The 9655-nt window shown below is 44.3% G+C and overlaps 41 non-coding genes across 41 annotated transcripts; all 41 read right to left on the bottom strand.

The window, feature by feature from the left end:
* Window positions 1-48: 48 nt before the first annotated feature.
* On the bottom strand, window positions 49-167 carry LOC144389684 (5S ribosomal RNA). Its single transcript, XR_013453826.1, has one exon. It is a non-coding gene; the product is annotated as a 5S ribosomal RNA (ribosomal RNA).
* A 116-nt stretch (window positions 168-283) lies between these two features.
* LOC144391152 (5S ribosomal RNA) lies at window positions 284-402 on the bottom strand. The gene has a single exon (XR_013455041.1). It is a non-coding gene; the product is annotated as a 5S ribosomal RNA (ribosomal RNA).
* Window positions 403-519: 117 nt separating this feature from the next.
* On the bottom strand, window positions 520-638 carry LOC144401520 (5S ribosomal RNA). Its single transcript, XR_013463455.1, has one exon. It is a non-coding gene; the product is annotated as a 5S ribosomal RNA (ribosomal RNA).
* Window positions 639-754: 116 nt separating this feature from the next.
* On the bottom strand, window positions 755-873 carry LOC144391150 (5S ribosomal RNA). The gene has a single exon (XR_013455037.1). It is a non-coding gene; the product is annotated as a 5S ribosomal RNA (ribosomal RNA).
* A 117-nt stretch (window positions 874-990) lies between these two features.
* LOC144404110 (5S ribosomal RNA) lies at window positions 991-1109 on the bottom strand. The gene has a single exon (XR_013466050.1). It is a non-coding gene; the product is annotated as a 5S ribosomal RNA (ribosomal RNA).
* A 116-nt stretch (window positions 1110-1225) lies between these two features.
* On the bottom strand, window positions 1226-1344 carry LOC144395861 (5S ribosomal RNA). Its single transcript, XR_013458005.1, has one exon. It is a non-coding gene; the product is annotated as a 5S ribosomal RNA (ribosomal RNA).
* A 116-nt stretch (window positions 1345-1460) lies between these two features.
* LOC144395860 (5S ribosomal RNA) lies at window positions 1461-1579 on the bottom strand. Its single transcript, XR_013458004.1, has one exon. It is a non-coding gene; the product is annotated as a 5S ribosomal RNA (ribosomal RNA).
* A 117-nt stretch (window positions 1580-1696) lies between these two features.
* Window positions 1697-1815, bottom strand: LOC144404099 (5S ribosomal RNA). The gene has a single exon (XR_013466039.1). It is a non-coding gene; the product is annotated as a 5S ribosomal RNA (ribosomal RNA).
* Window positions 1816-1931: 116 nt separating this feature from the next.
* LOC144391147 (5S ribosomal RNA) lies at window positions 1932-2050 on the bottom strand. Its single transcript, XR_013455033.1, has one exon. It is a non-coding gene; the product is annotated as a 5S ribosomal RNA (ribosomal RNA).
* Window positions 2051-2167: 117 nt separating this feature from the next.
* LOC144404088 (5S ribosomal RNA) lies at window positions 2168-2286 on the bottom strand. Its single transcript, XR_013466028.1, has one exon. It is a non-coding gene; the product is annotated as a 5S ribosomal RNA (ribosomal RNA).
* Window positions 2287-2402: 116 nt separating this feature from the next.
* Window positions 2403-2521, bottom strand: LOC144399190 (5S ribosomal RNA). Its single transcript, XR_013461335.1, has one exon. It is a non-coding gene; the product is annotated as a 5S ribosomal RNA (ribosomal RNA).
* Window positions 2522-2638: 117 nt separating this feature from the next.
* LOC144404077 (5S ribosomal RNA) lies at window positions 2639-2757 on the bottom strand. The gene has a single exon (XR_013466017.1). It is a non-coding gene; the product is annotated as a 5S ribosomal RNA (ribosomal RNA).
* Window positions 2758-2873: 116 nt separating this feature from the next.
* On the bottom strand, window positions 2874-2992 carry LOC144395859 (5S ribosomal RNA). Its single transcript, XR_013458003.1, has one exon. It is a non-coding gene; the product is annotated as a 5S ribosomal RNA (ribosomal RNA).
* A 116-nt stretch (window positions 2993-3108) lies between these two features.
* LOC144391146 (5S ribosomal RNA) lies at window positions 3109-3227 on the bottom strand. Its single transcript, XR_013455031.1, has one exon. It is a non-coding gene; the product is annotated as a 5S ribosomal RNA (ribosomal RNA).
* A 117-nt stretch (window positions 3228-3344) lies between these two features.
* On the bottom strand, window positions 3345-3463 carry LOC144401519 (5S ribosomal RNA). The gene has a single exon (XR_013463454.1). It is a non-coding gene; the product is annotated as a 5S ribosomal RNA (ribosomal RNA).
* A 117-nt stretch (window positions 3464-3580) lies between these two features.
* LOC144404066 (5S ribosomal RNA) lies at window positions 3581-3699 on the bottom strand. The gene has a single exon (XR_013466006.1). It is a non-coding gene; the product is annotated as a 5S ribosomal RNA (ribosomal RNA).
* A 116-nt stretch (window positions 3700-3815) lies between these two features.
* LOC144399189 (5S ribosomal RNA) lies at window positions 3816-3934 on the bottom strand. Its single transcript, XR_013461334.1, has one exon. It is a non-coding gene; the product is annotated as a 5S ribosomal RNA (ribosomal RNA).
* Window positions 3935-4051: 117 nt separating this feature from the next.
* LOC144404055 (5S ribosomal RNA) lies at window positions 4052-4170 on the bottom strand. Its single transcript, XR_013465995.1, has one exon. It is a non-coding gene; the product is annotated as a 5S ribosomal RNA (ribosomal RNA).
* Window positions 4171-4286: 116 nt separating this feature from the next.
* On the bottom strand, window positions 4287-4405 carry LOC144395858 (5S ribosomal RNA). Its single transcript, XR_013458002.1, has one exon. It is a non-coding gene; the product is annotated as a 5S ribosomal RNA (ribosomal RNA).
* Window positions 4406-4521: 116 nt separating this feature from the next.
* On the bottom strand, window positions 4522-4640 carry LOC144401518 (5S ribosomal RNA). Its single transcript, XR_013463453.1, has one exon. It is a non-coding gene; the product is annotated as a 5S ribosomal RNA (ribosomal RNA).
* A 116-nt stretch (window positions 4641-4756) lies between these two features.
* LOC144391145 (5S ribosomal RNA) lies at window positions 4757-4875 on the bottom strand. Its single transcript, XR_013455030.1, has one exon. It is a non-coding gene; the product is annotated as a 5S ribosomal RNA (ribosomal RNA).
* A 117-nt stretch (window positions 4876-4992) lies between these two features.
* On the bottom strand, window positions 4993-5111 carry LOC144404044 (5S ribosomal RNA). The gene has a single exon (XR_013465984.1). It is a non-coding gene; the product is annotated as a 5S ribosomal RNA (ribosomal RNA).
* Window positions 5112-5227: 116 nt separating this feature from the next.
* Window positions 5228-5346, bottom strand: LOC144389683 (5S ribosomal RNA). Its single transcript, XR_013453824.1, has one exon. It is a non-coding gene; the product is annotated as a 5S ribosomal RNA (ribosomal RNA).
* A 116-nt stretch (window positions 5347-5462) lies between these two features.
* On the bottom strand, window positions 5463-5581 carry LOC144395857 (5S ribosomal RNA). Its single transcript, XR_013458001.1, has one exon. It is a non-coding gene; the product is annotated as a 5S ribosomal RNA (ribosomal RNA).
* Window positions 5582-5698: 117 nt separating this feature from the next.
* LOC144398541 (5S ribosomal RNA) lies at window positions 5699-5817 on the bottom strand. Its single transcript, XR_013460688.1, has one exon. It is a non-coding gene; the product is annotated as a 5S ribosomal RNA (ribosomal RNA).
* A 116-nt stretch (window positions 5818-5933) lies between these two features.
* LOC144391142 (5S ribosomal RNA) lies at window positions 5934-6052 on the bottom strand. The gene has a single exon (XR_013455027.1). It is a non-coding gene; the product is annotated as a 5S ribosomal RNA (ribosomal RNA).
* A 117-nt stretch (window positions 6053-6169) lies between these two features.
* On the bottom strand, window positions 6170-6288 carry LOC144389682 (5S ribosomal RNA). The gene has a single exon (XR_013453822.1). It is a non-coding gene; the product is annotated as a 5S ribosomal RNA (ribosomal RNA).
* Window positions 6289-6404: 116 nt separating this feature from the next.
* Window positions 6405-6523, bottom strand: LOC144395856 (5S ribosomal RNA). The gene has a single exon (XR_013458000.1). It is a non-coding gene; the product is annotated as a 5S ribosomal RNA (ribosomal RNA).
* Window positions 6524-6639: 116 nt separating this feature from the next.
* LOC144389680 (5S ribosomal RNA) lies at window positions 6640-6758 on the bottom strand. Its single transcript, XR_013453820.1, has one exon. It is a non-coding gene; the product is annotated as a 5S ribosomal RNA (ribosomal RNA).
* Window positions 6759-6874: 116 nt separating this feature from the next.
* On the bottom strand, window positions 6875-6993 carry LOC144395855 (5S ribosomal RNA). Its single transcript, XR_013457999.1, has one exon. It is a non-coding gene; the product is annotated as a 5S ribosomal RNA (ribosomal RNA).
* A 117-nt stretch (window positions 6994-7110) lies between these two features.
* On the bottom strand, window positions 7111-7229 carry LOC144404033 (5S ribosomal RNA). The gene has a single exon (XR_013465973.1). It is a non-coding gene; the product is annotated as a 5S ribosomal RNA (ribosomal RNA).
* A 116-nt stretch (window positions 7230-7345) lies between these two features.
* Window positions 7346-7464, bottom strand: LOC144399188 (5S ribosomal RNA). The gene has a single exon (XR_013461333.1). It is a non-coding gene; the product is annotated as a 5S ribosomal RNA (ribosomal RNA).
* A 117-nt stretch (window positions 7465-7581) lies between these two features.
* On the bottom strand, window positions 7582-7700 carry LOC144401517 (5S ribosomal RNA). The gene has a single exon (XR_013463452.1). It is a non-coding gene; the product is annotated as a 5S ribosomal RNA (ribosomal RNA).
* A 116-nt stretch (window positions 7701-7816) lies between these two features.
* LOC144389679 (5S ribosomal RNA) lies at window positions 7817-7935 on the bottom strand. The gene has a single exon (XR_013453819.1). It is a non-coding gene; the product is annotated as a 5S ribosomal RNA (ribosomal RNA).
* A 116-nt stretch (window positions 7936-8051) lies between these two features.
* On the bottom strand, window positions 8052-8170 carry LOC144395853 (5S ribosomal RNA). Its single transcript, XR_013457997.1, has one exon. It is a non-coding gene; the product is annotated as a 5S ribosomal RNA (ribosomal RNA).
* A 117-nt stretch (window positions 8171-8287) lies between these two features.
* LOC144404021 (5S ribosomal RNA) lies at window positions 8288-8406 on the bottom strand. The gene has a single exon (XR_013465961.1). It is a non-coding gene; the product is annotated as a 5S ribosomal RNA (ribosomal RNA).
* Window positions 8407-8522: 116 nt separating this feature from the next.
* Window positions 8523-8641, bottom strand: LOC144391137 (5S ribosomal RNA). The gene has a single exon (XR_013455022.1). It is a non-coding gene; the product is annotated as a 5S ribosomal RNA (ribosomal RNA).
* A 117-nt stretch (window positions 8642-8758) lies between these two features.
* On the bottom strand, window positions 8759-8877 carry LOC144401516 (5S ribosomal RNA). Its single transcript, XR_013463451.1, has one exon. It is a non-coding gene; the product is annotated as a 5S ribosomal RNA (ribosomal RNA).
* A 116-nt stretch (window positions 8878-8993) lies between these two features.
* LOC144391135 (5S ribosomal RNA) lies at window positions 8994-9112 on the bottom strand. The gene has a single exon (XR_013455021.1). It is a non-coding gene; the product is annotated as a 5S ribosomal RNA (ribosomal RNA).
* A 117-nt stretch (window positions 9113-9229) lies between these two features.
* On the bottom strand, window positions 9230-9348 carry LOC144401515 (5S ribosomal RNA). Its single transcript, XR_013463450.1, has one exon. It is a non-coding gene; the product is annotated as a 5S ribosomal RNA (ribosomal RNA).
* A 116-nt stretch (window positions 9349-9464) lies between these two features.
* On the bottom strand, window positions 9465-9583 carry LOC144389677 (5S ribosomal RNA). Its single transcript, XR_013453818.1, has one exon. It is a non-coding gene; the product is annotated as a 5S ribosomal RNA (ribosomal RNA).
* Window positions 9584-9655: the final 72 nt, after the last annotated feature.

The following is a 9655-nucleotide window of genomic DNA, read 5'->3' as shown; positions in this document are numbered from 1 at the left end:
GTCACTTTCTAAGTTCTTCTTTGTGTCTTTTACAGATCGAAATAAAAAAGCTTACAGCACCTGGGATTCCCAGGCGGTCTTCCATCCAAGTACTAACCAGGCCCTACTCTGCTTAGCTTCTGAGATCTGACGAGATCAGGCGGAGCCAGAGAGGTATGGCCGTAAGCAACTGTATGTCCTCTACCTAATCTTTTAAAATGTGTCAAAGGTTTTGTAGTTTTGACAATTAAATGGAGTCACTTTCTAAGGCCTTCTCTGTGTCTTTTACAGATCGAAATGAAAAAGCTTACAGCACCTGGGATTCCCAGGCGGTCTTCCATCCAAGTACTAACCAGGCCCTACTCTGCTTAGCTTCTGAGATCAGACGAGATCAGGCGAAGCCAGAGAGGTATGGCCGTAAGCAACTGTATGTCCTCTTCCTAATATTTTAAAATGTGTCAAAGGTTTTGGAGTTTAGATAATGAAAAAGGAGTCACTTTCTAATGCCTTCTCGATTTCTTCCAGAGAGAGAAATGAAAAAGCTTACGGCACCTGGGATTCCCAGGCGGTCTTCCATCCAAGTACTAACCAGGCCCTACTCTGCTTAGCTTCTGAGATCAGACGAGATCAGGCGGAGCCAGAGAGGTATGGCCGTAAGCAACTGTATGTCCTCTTCCTAATCTTTTAAAATGTGTCAAAGGTTTTGTAGTTTTGACAATTAAATGGAGTCACTTTCTAAGGCCTTCTCTGTGTCTTTTACAGATCGAAATGAAAAAGCTTACAGCACCTGGGATTCCCAGGCGGTCTTCCATCCAAGTACTAACCAGGCCCTACTCTGCTTAGCTTCTGAGATCAGACGAGATCAGGCGAAGCCAGAGAGGTATGGCCGTAAGCAACTGTATGTCCTCTTCCTAATATTTTAAAATGTGTCAAAGGTTTTGGAGTTTAGATAATGAAAAAGGAGTCACTTTCTAATGCCTTCTCGATTTCTTCCAGAGAGAGAAATGGAAAAGCTTACGGCACCTGGGATTCCCAGGCGGTCTTCCATCCAAGTACTAACCAGGCCCTACTCTGCTTAGCTTCTGAGATCTGACGAGATCAGGCGGAGCCAGAGAGGTATGGCCGTAAGCAACTGTATGTCCTCTTCCTAATCTTTTAAAATGTGTCAAAGGTTTTGTAGTTTTGACAATGAAATGGAGTCACTTTCTAAGGCCTTCTCTGTGTCTTTTACAGATCGAAATGAAAAAGCTTACAGCACCTGGGATTCCCAGGCGGTCTTCCATCCAAGTACTAACCAGGCCCTACTCTGCTTAGCTTCTGAGATCAGACGAGATCAGGCGGAGCCAGAGAGGTATGGCCGTAAGCAACTGTATGTCCTCTACCTAATCTTTTAAAATGTGTCAAAGGTTTTGTAGTTTTGACAATTAAATGGAGTCACTTTCTAAGGCCTTCTCTGTGTCTTTTACAGATCGAAATGAAAAAGCTTACAGCACCTGGGATTCCCAGGCGGTCTTCCATCCAAGTACTAACCAGGCCCTACTCTGCTTAGCTTCTGAGATCAGACGAGATCAGGCGGAGCCAGAGAGGTATGGCCGTAAGCAACTGTATGTCCTCTTCCTAATCTTTTAAAATGTGTCAAAGGTTTTGGAGTTTTGATAATGAAAAAGGAGTCACTTTCTAATGCCTTCTCGATTTCTTCCAGAGAGAGAAATGAAAAAGCTTACGGCACCTGGGATTCCCAGGCGGTCTTCCATCCAAGTACTAACCAGGCCCTACTCTGCTTAGCTTCTGAGATCTGACGAGATCAGGCGGAGCCAGAGAGGTATGGCCGTAAGCAACTGTATGTCCTCTACCTAATCTTTTAAAATGTGTCAAAGGTTTTGTAGTTTTGACAATTAAATGGAGTCACTTTCTAAGGCCTTCTCTGTGTCTTTTACAGATCGAAATGAAAAAGCTTACAGCACCTGGGATTCCCAGGCGGTCTTCCATCCAAGTACTAACCAGGCCCTACTCTGCTTAGCTTCTGAGATCAGACGAGATCAGGCGAAGCCAGAGAGGTATGGCCGTAAGCAACTGTATGTCCTCTTCCTAATATTTTAAAATGTGTCAAAGGTTTTGGAGTTTAGATAATGAAAAAGGAGTCACTTTCTAATGCCTTCTCGATTTCTTCCAGAGAGAGAAATGAAAAAGCTTACGGCACCTGGGATTCCCAGGCGGTCTTCCATCCAAGTACTAACCAGGCCCTACTCTGCTTAGCTTCTGAGATCTGACGAGATCAGGCGGAGCCAGAGAGGTATGGCCGTAAGCAACTGTATGTCCTCTTCCTAATCTTTTAAAATGTGTCAAAGGTTTTGTAGTTTTGACAATGAAATGGAGTCACTTTCTAAGGCCTTCTCTGTGTCTTTTACAGATCGAAATGAAAAAGCTTACAGCACCTGGGATTCCCAGGCGGTCTTCCATCCAAGTACTAACCAGGCCCTACTCTGCTTAGCTTCTGAGATCAGACGAGATCAGGCCGAGCCAGAGAGGTATGGCCGTAAGCAACTGTATGTCCTCTTCCTAATCTTTTAAAATGTGTCAAAGGTTTTGGAGTTTTGATAATGAAAAAGGAGTCACTTTCTAATGCCTTCTCGATTTCTTCCAGAGAGAGAAATGAAAAAGCTTACGGCACCTGGGATTCCCAGGCGGTCTTCCATCCAAGTACTAACCAGGCCCTACTCTGCTTAGCTTCTGAGATCTGACGAGATCAGGCGGAGCCAGAGAGGTATGGCCGTAAGCAACTGTATGTCCTCTTCCTAATCTTTTAAAATGTGTCAAAGGTTTTGTAGTTTTGACAATGAAATGGAGTCACTTTCTAAGGCCTTCTCTGTGTCTTTTACAGATCGAAATGAAAAAGCTTACAGCACCTGGGATTCCCAGGCGGTCTTCCATCCAAGTACTAACCAGGCCCTACTCTGCTTAGCTTCTGAGATCAGACGAGATCAGGCGGAGCCAGAGAGGTATGGCCGTAAGCAACTGTATGTCCTCTACCTAATCTTTTAAAATGTGTCAAAGGTTTTGTAGTTTTGACAATTAAATGGAGTCACTTTCTAAGGCCTTCTCTGTGTCTTTTACAGATCGAAATGAAAAAGCTTACAGCACCTGGGATTCCCAGGCGGTCTTCCATCCAAGTACTAACCAGGCCCTACTCTGCTTAGCTTCTGAGATCAGACGAGATCAGGCGAAGCCAGAGAGGTATGGCCGTAAGCAACTGTATGTCCTCTTCCTAATATTTTAAAATGTGTCAAAGGTTTTGGAGTTTAGATAATGAAAAAGGAGTCACTTTCTAATGTCTTCTCGATTTCTTCCACAGAGAGAAATGAAAAAGCTTACGGCACCTGGGATTCCCAGGCGGTCTTCCATCCAAGTACTAACCAGGCCCTACTCTGCTTAGCTTCTGAGATCAGACGAGATCAGGCGGAGCCAGAGAGGTATGGCCGTAAGCAACTGTATGTCCTCTTCCTAATCTTTTAAAATGTGTCAAAGTTTTTGGAGTTTTGATAATGAAAAAGGAGTCACTTTCTAATGCCTTCTCGATTTCTTCCAGAGAGAGAAATGAAAAAGCTTACGGCACCTGGGATTCCCAGGCGGTCTTCCATCCAAGTACTAACCAGGCCCTACTCTGCTTAGCTTCTGAGATCTGACGAGATCAGGCGGAGCCAGAGAGGTATGGCCGTAAGCAACTGTATGTCCTCTTCCTAATCTTTTAAAATGTGTCAAAGGTTTTGTAGTTTTGACAATGAAATGGAGTCACTTTCTAAGGCCTTCTCTGTGTCTTTTACAGATCGAAATGAAAAAGCTTACAGCACCTGGGATTCCCAGGCGGTCTTCCATCCAAGTACTAACCAGGCCCTACTCTGCTTAGCTTCTGAGATCAGACGAGATCAGGCCGAGCCAGAGAGGTATGGCCGTAAGCAACTGTATGTCCTCTTCCTAATCTTTTAAAATGTGTCAAAGGTTTTGGAGTTTTGATAATGAAAAAGGAGTCACTTTCTAATGCCTTCTCGATTTCTTCCAGAGAGAGAAATGAAAAAGCTTACGGCACCTGGGATTCCCAGGCGGTCTTCCATCCAAGTACTAACCAGGCCCTACTCTGCTTAGCTTCTGAGATCTGACGAGATCAGGCGGAGCCAGAGAGGTATGGCCGTAAGCAACTGTATGTCCTCTTCCTAATCTTTTAAAATGTGTCAAAGGTTTTGTAGTTTTGACAATGAAATGGAGTCACTTTCTAAGGCCTTCTCTGTGTCTTTTACAGATCGAAATGAAAAAGCTTACAGCACCTGGGATTCCCAGGCGGTCTTCCATCCAAGTACTAACCAGGCCCTACTCTGCTTAGCTTCTGAGATCAGACGAGATCAGGCGGAGCCAGAGAGGTATGGCCGTAAGCAACTGTATGTCCTCTACCTAATCTTTTAAAATGTGTCAAAGGTTTTGTAGTTTTGACAATGAAATGGAGTCACTTTCTAAGGCCTTCTCTGTGTCTTTTACAGATAGAAATGAAAAAGCTTACGGCACCTGGGATTCCCAGGCGGTCTTCCATCCAAGTACTAACCAGGCCCTACTCTGCTTAGCTTCTGAGATCAGACGAGATCAGGCGGAGCCAGAGAGGTATGGCCGTAAGCAACTGTATGTCCTCTACCTAATCTTTTAAAATGTGTCAAAGGTTTTGTAGTTTTGACAATTAAATGGAGTCACTTTCTAAGGCCTTCTCTGTGTCTTTTACAGATCGAAATGAAAAAGCTTACAGCACCTGGGATTCCCAGGCGGTCTTCCATCCAAGTACTAACCAGGCCCTACTCTGCTTAGCTTCTGAGATCAGACGAGATCAGGCGAAGCCAGAGAGGTATGGCCGTAAGCAACTGTATGTCCTCTTCCTAATATTTTAAAATGTGTCAAAGGTTTTGGAGTTTAGATAATGAAAAAGGAGTCACTTTCTAATGCCTTCTCGATTTCTTCCAGAGAGAGAAATGAAAAAGCTTACGGCACCTGGGATTCCCAGGCGGTCTTCCATCCAAGTACTAACCAGGCCCTACTCTGCTTAGCTTCTGAGATCTGACGAGATCAGGCGGAGCCAGAGAGGTATGGCCGTAAGCAACTGTATGTCCTCTTCCTAATCTTTTAAAATGTGTCAAAGGTTTTGTAGTTTTGACAATGAAATGGAGTCACTTTCTAAGTTCTTCTTTGTGTCTTTTACAGATCGAAATAAAAAAGCTTACAGCACCTGGGATTCCCAGGCGGTCTTCCATCCAAGTACTAACCAGGCCCTACTCTGCTTAGCTTCTGAGATCTGACGAGATCAGGCGGAGCCAGAGAGGTATGGCCGTAAGCAACTGTATGTCCTCTTCCTAATCTTTTAAAATGTGTCAAAGGTTTTGTAGTTTTGACAATGAAATGGAGTCACTTTCTAAGTTCTTCTTTGTGTCTTTTACAGATCGAAATAAAAAAGCTTACAGCACCTGGGATTCCCAGGCGGTCTTCCATCCAAGTACTAACCAGGCCCTACTCTGCTTAGCTTCTGAGATCAGACGAGATCAGGCGGAGCCAGAGAGGTATGGCCGTAAGCAACTGTATGTCCTCTTCCTAATCTTTTAAAATGTGTCAAAGGTTTTGGAGTTTTGATAATGAAAAAGGAGTCACTTTCTAATGCCTTCTCGATTTCTTCCAGAGAGAGAAATGAAAAAGCTTACGGCACCTGGGATTCCCAGGCGGTCTTCCATCCAAGAACTAACCAGGCCCTACTCTGCTTAGCTTCTGAGATCTGACGAGATCAGGCGGAGCCAGAGAGGTATGGCCGTAAGCAACTGTATGTCCTCTACCTAATCTTTTAAAATGTGTCAAAGGTTTTGTAGTTTTGACAATTAAATGGAGTCACTTTCTAAGGCCTTCTCTGTGTCTTTTACAGATCGAAATGAAAAAGCTTACAGCACCTGGGATTCCCAGGCGGTCTTCCATCCAAGTACTAACCAGGCCCTACTCTGCTTAGCTTCTGAGATCAGACGAGATCAGGCGAAGCCAGAGAGGTATGGCCGTAAGCAACTGTATGTCCTCTTCCTAATATTTTAAAATGTGTCAAAGGTTTTGGAGTTTAGATAATGAAAAAGGAGTCACTTTCTAATGCCTTCTCGATTTCTTCCAGAGAGAGAAATGAAAAAGCTTACAGCACCTGGGATTCCCAGGCGGTCTTCCATCCAAGTACTAACCAGGCCCTACTCTGCTTAGCTTCTGAGATCTGACGAGATCAGGCGGAGCCAGAGAGGTATGGCCGTAAGCAACTGTATGTCCTCTTCCTAATCTTTTAAAATGTGTCAAAGGTTTTGTAGTTTTGACAATGAAATGGAGTCACTTTCTAAGGCCTTCTCTGTGTCTTTTACAGATCGAAATGAAAAAGCTTACAGCACCTGGGATTCCCAGGCGGTCTTCCATCCAAGTACTAACCAGGCCCTACTCTGCTTAGCTTCTGAGATCAGACGAGATCAGGCGGAGCCAGAGAGGTATGGCCGTAAGCAACTGTATGTCCTCTACCTAATCTTTTAAAATGTGTCAAAGGTTTTGTAGTTTTGACAATTAAATGGAGTCACTTTCTAAGGCCTTCTCTGTGTCTTTTACAGATCGAAATGAAAAAGCTTACAGCACCTGGGATTCCCAGGCGGTCTTCCATCCAAGTACTAACCAGGCCCTACTCTGCTTAGCTTCTGAGATCTGACGAGATCAGGCGGAGCCAGAGAGGTATGGCCGTAAGCAACTGTATGTCCTCTACCTAATCTTTTAAAATGTGTCAAAGGTTTTGGAGTTTTGACAATGAAATGGAGTCACTTTCTAAGTTCTTCTCTGTGTCTTTTACAGATCGAAATAAAAAAGCTTACAGCACCTGGGATTCCCAGGCGGTCTTCCATCCAAGTACTAACCAGGCCCTACTCTGCTTAGCTTCTGAGATCAGACGAGATCAGGCGGAGCCAGAGAGGTATGGCCGTAAGCAACTGTATGTCCTCTTCCTAATCTTTTAAAATGTGTCAAAGGTTTTGGAGTTTTGATAATGAAAAAGGAGTCACTTTCTAATGCCTTCTCGATTTCTTCCAGAGAGAGAAATGAAAAAGCTTACGGCACCTGGGATTCCCAGGCGGTCTTCCATCCAAGTACTAACCAGGCCCTACTCTGCTTAGCTTCTGAGATCTGACGAGATCAGGCGGAGCCAGAGAGGTATGGCCGTAAGCAACTGTATGTCCTCTTCCTAATCTTTTAAAATGTGTCAAAGGTTTTGTAGTTTTGACAATGAAATGGAGTCACTTTCTAAGGCCTTCTCTGTGTCTTTTACAGATCGAAATGAAAAAGCTTACAGCACCTGGGATTCCCAGGCGGTCTTCCATCCAAGTACTAACCAGGCCCTACTCTGCTTAGCTTCTGAGATCAGACGAGATCAGGCCGAGCCAGAGAGGTATGGCCGTAAGCAACTGTATGTCCTCTTCCTAATCTTTTAAAATGTGTCAAAGGTTTTGGAGTTTTGATAATGAAAAAGGAGTCACTTTCTAATGCCTTCTCGATTTCTTCCAGAGAGAGAAATGAAAAAGCTTACGGCACCTGGGATTCCCAGGCGGTCTTCCATCCAAGTACTAACCAGGCCCTACTCTGCTTAGCTTCTGAGATCAGACGAGATCAGGCGGAGCCAGAGAGGTATGGCCGTAAGCAACTGTATGTCCTCTACCTAATCTTTTAAAATGTGTCAAAGGTTTTGTAGTTTTGACAATTAAATGGAGTCACTTTCTAAGGCCTTCTCTGTGTCTTTTACAGATCGAAATGAAAAAGCTTACAGCACCTGGGATTCCCAGGCGGTCTTCCATCCAAGTACTAACCAGGCCCTACTCTGCTTAGCTTCTGAGATCTGACGAGATCAGGCGGAGCCAGAGAGGTATGGCCGTAAGCAACTGTATGTCCTCTACCTAATCTTTTAAAATGTGTCAAAGGTTTTGGAGTTTTGACAATGAAATGGAGTCACTTTCTAAGTTCTTCTCTGTGTCTTTTACAGATCGAAATAAAAAAGCTTACAGCACCTGGGATTCCCAGGCGGTCTTCCATCCAAGTACTAACCAGGCCCTACTCTGCTTAGCTTCTGAGATCAGACGAGATCAGGCGGAGCCAGAGAGGTATGGCCGTAAGCAACTGTATGTCCTCTTCCTAATCTTTTAAAATGTGTCAAAGGTTTTGGAGTTTTGATAATGAAAAAGGAGTCACTTTCTAATGCCTTCTCGATTTCTTCCAGAGAGAGAAATGAAAAAGCTTACGGCACCTGGGATTCCCAGGCGGTCTTCCATCCAAGTACTAACCAGGCCCTACTCTGCTTAGCTTCTGAGATCTGACGAGATCAGGCGGAGCCAGAGAGGTATGGCCGTAAGCAACTGTATGTCCTCTACCTAATCTTTTAAAATGTGTCAAAGGTTTTGTAGTTTTGACAATTAAATGGAGTCACTTTCTAAGGCCTTCTCTGTGTCTTTTACAGATCGAAATGAAAAAGCTTACAGCACCTGGGATTCCCAGGCGGTCTTCCATCCAAGTACTAACCAGGCCCTACTCTGCTTAGCTTCTGAGATCAGACGAGATCAGGCGAAGCCAGAGAGGTATGGCCGTAAGCAACTGTATGTCCTCTTCCTAATATTTTAAAATGTGTCAAAGGTTTTGGAGTTTTGATAATGAAAAAGGAGTCACTTTCTAATGCCTTCTCGATTTCTTCCAGAGAGAGAAATGAAAAAGCTTACGGCACCTGGGATTCCCAGGCGGTCTTCCATCCAAGTACTAACCAGGCCCTACTCTGCTTAGCTTCTGAGATCAGACGAGATCAGGCGGAGCCAGAGAGGTATGGCCGTAAGCAACTGTATGTCCTCTACCTAATCTTTTAAAATGTGTCAAAGGTTTTGTAGTTTTGACAATTAAATGGAGTCACTTTCTAAGGCCTTCTCTGTGTCTTTTACAGATCGAAATGAAAAAGCTTACAGCACCTGGGATTCCCAGGCGGTCTTCCATCCAAGTACTAACCAGGCCCTACTCTGCTTAGCTTCTGAGATCAGACGAGATCAGGCGAAGCCAGAGAGGTATGGCCGTAAGCAACTGTATGTCCTCTTCCTAATATTTTAAAATGTGTCAAAGGTTTTGGAGTTTTGATAATGAAAAAGGAGTCACTTTCTAATGCCTTCTCGATTTCTTCCAGAGAGAGAAATGAAAAAGCTTACGGCACCTGGGATTCCCAGGCGGTCTTCCATCCAAGTACTAACCAGGCCCTACTCTGCTTAGCTTCTGAGATCAGACGAGATCAGGCGGAGCCAGAGAGGTATGGCCGTAAGCAACTGTATGTCCTCTACCTAATCTTTTAAAATGTGTCAAAGGTTTTGTAGTTTTGACAATTAAATGGAGTCACTTTCTAAGGCCTTCTCTGTGTCTTTTACAGATCGAAATGAAAAAGCTTACAGCACCTGGGATTCCCAGGCGGTCTTCCATCCAAGTACTAACCAGGCCCTACTCTGCTTAGCTTCTGAGATCTGACGAGATCAGGCGGAGCCAGAGAGGTATGGCCGTAAGCAACTGTATGTCCTCTACCTAATCTTTTAAAATGTGTCAAAGGTTTTGGAGTTTTGACAATGAAATGGAGTCA

This window comes from Gasterosteus aculeatus, chromosome 2 (assembly GCF_964276395.1).
Source record: "Gasterosteus aculeatus chromosome 2, fGasAcu3.hap1.1, whole genome shotgun sequence".
In the NCBI taxonomy this organism is placed as follows: domain Eukaryota; kingdom Metazoa; phylum Chordata; class Actinopteri; order Perciformes; family Gasterosteidae; genus Gasterosteus; species Gasterosteus aculeatus.
This window is presented reverse-complemented; position numbering and strand designations above follow the sequence as displayed.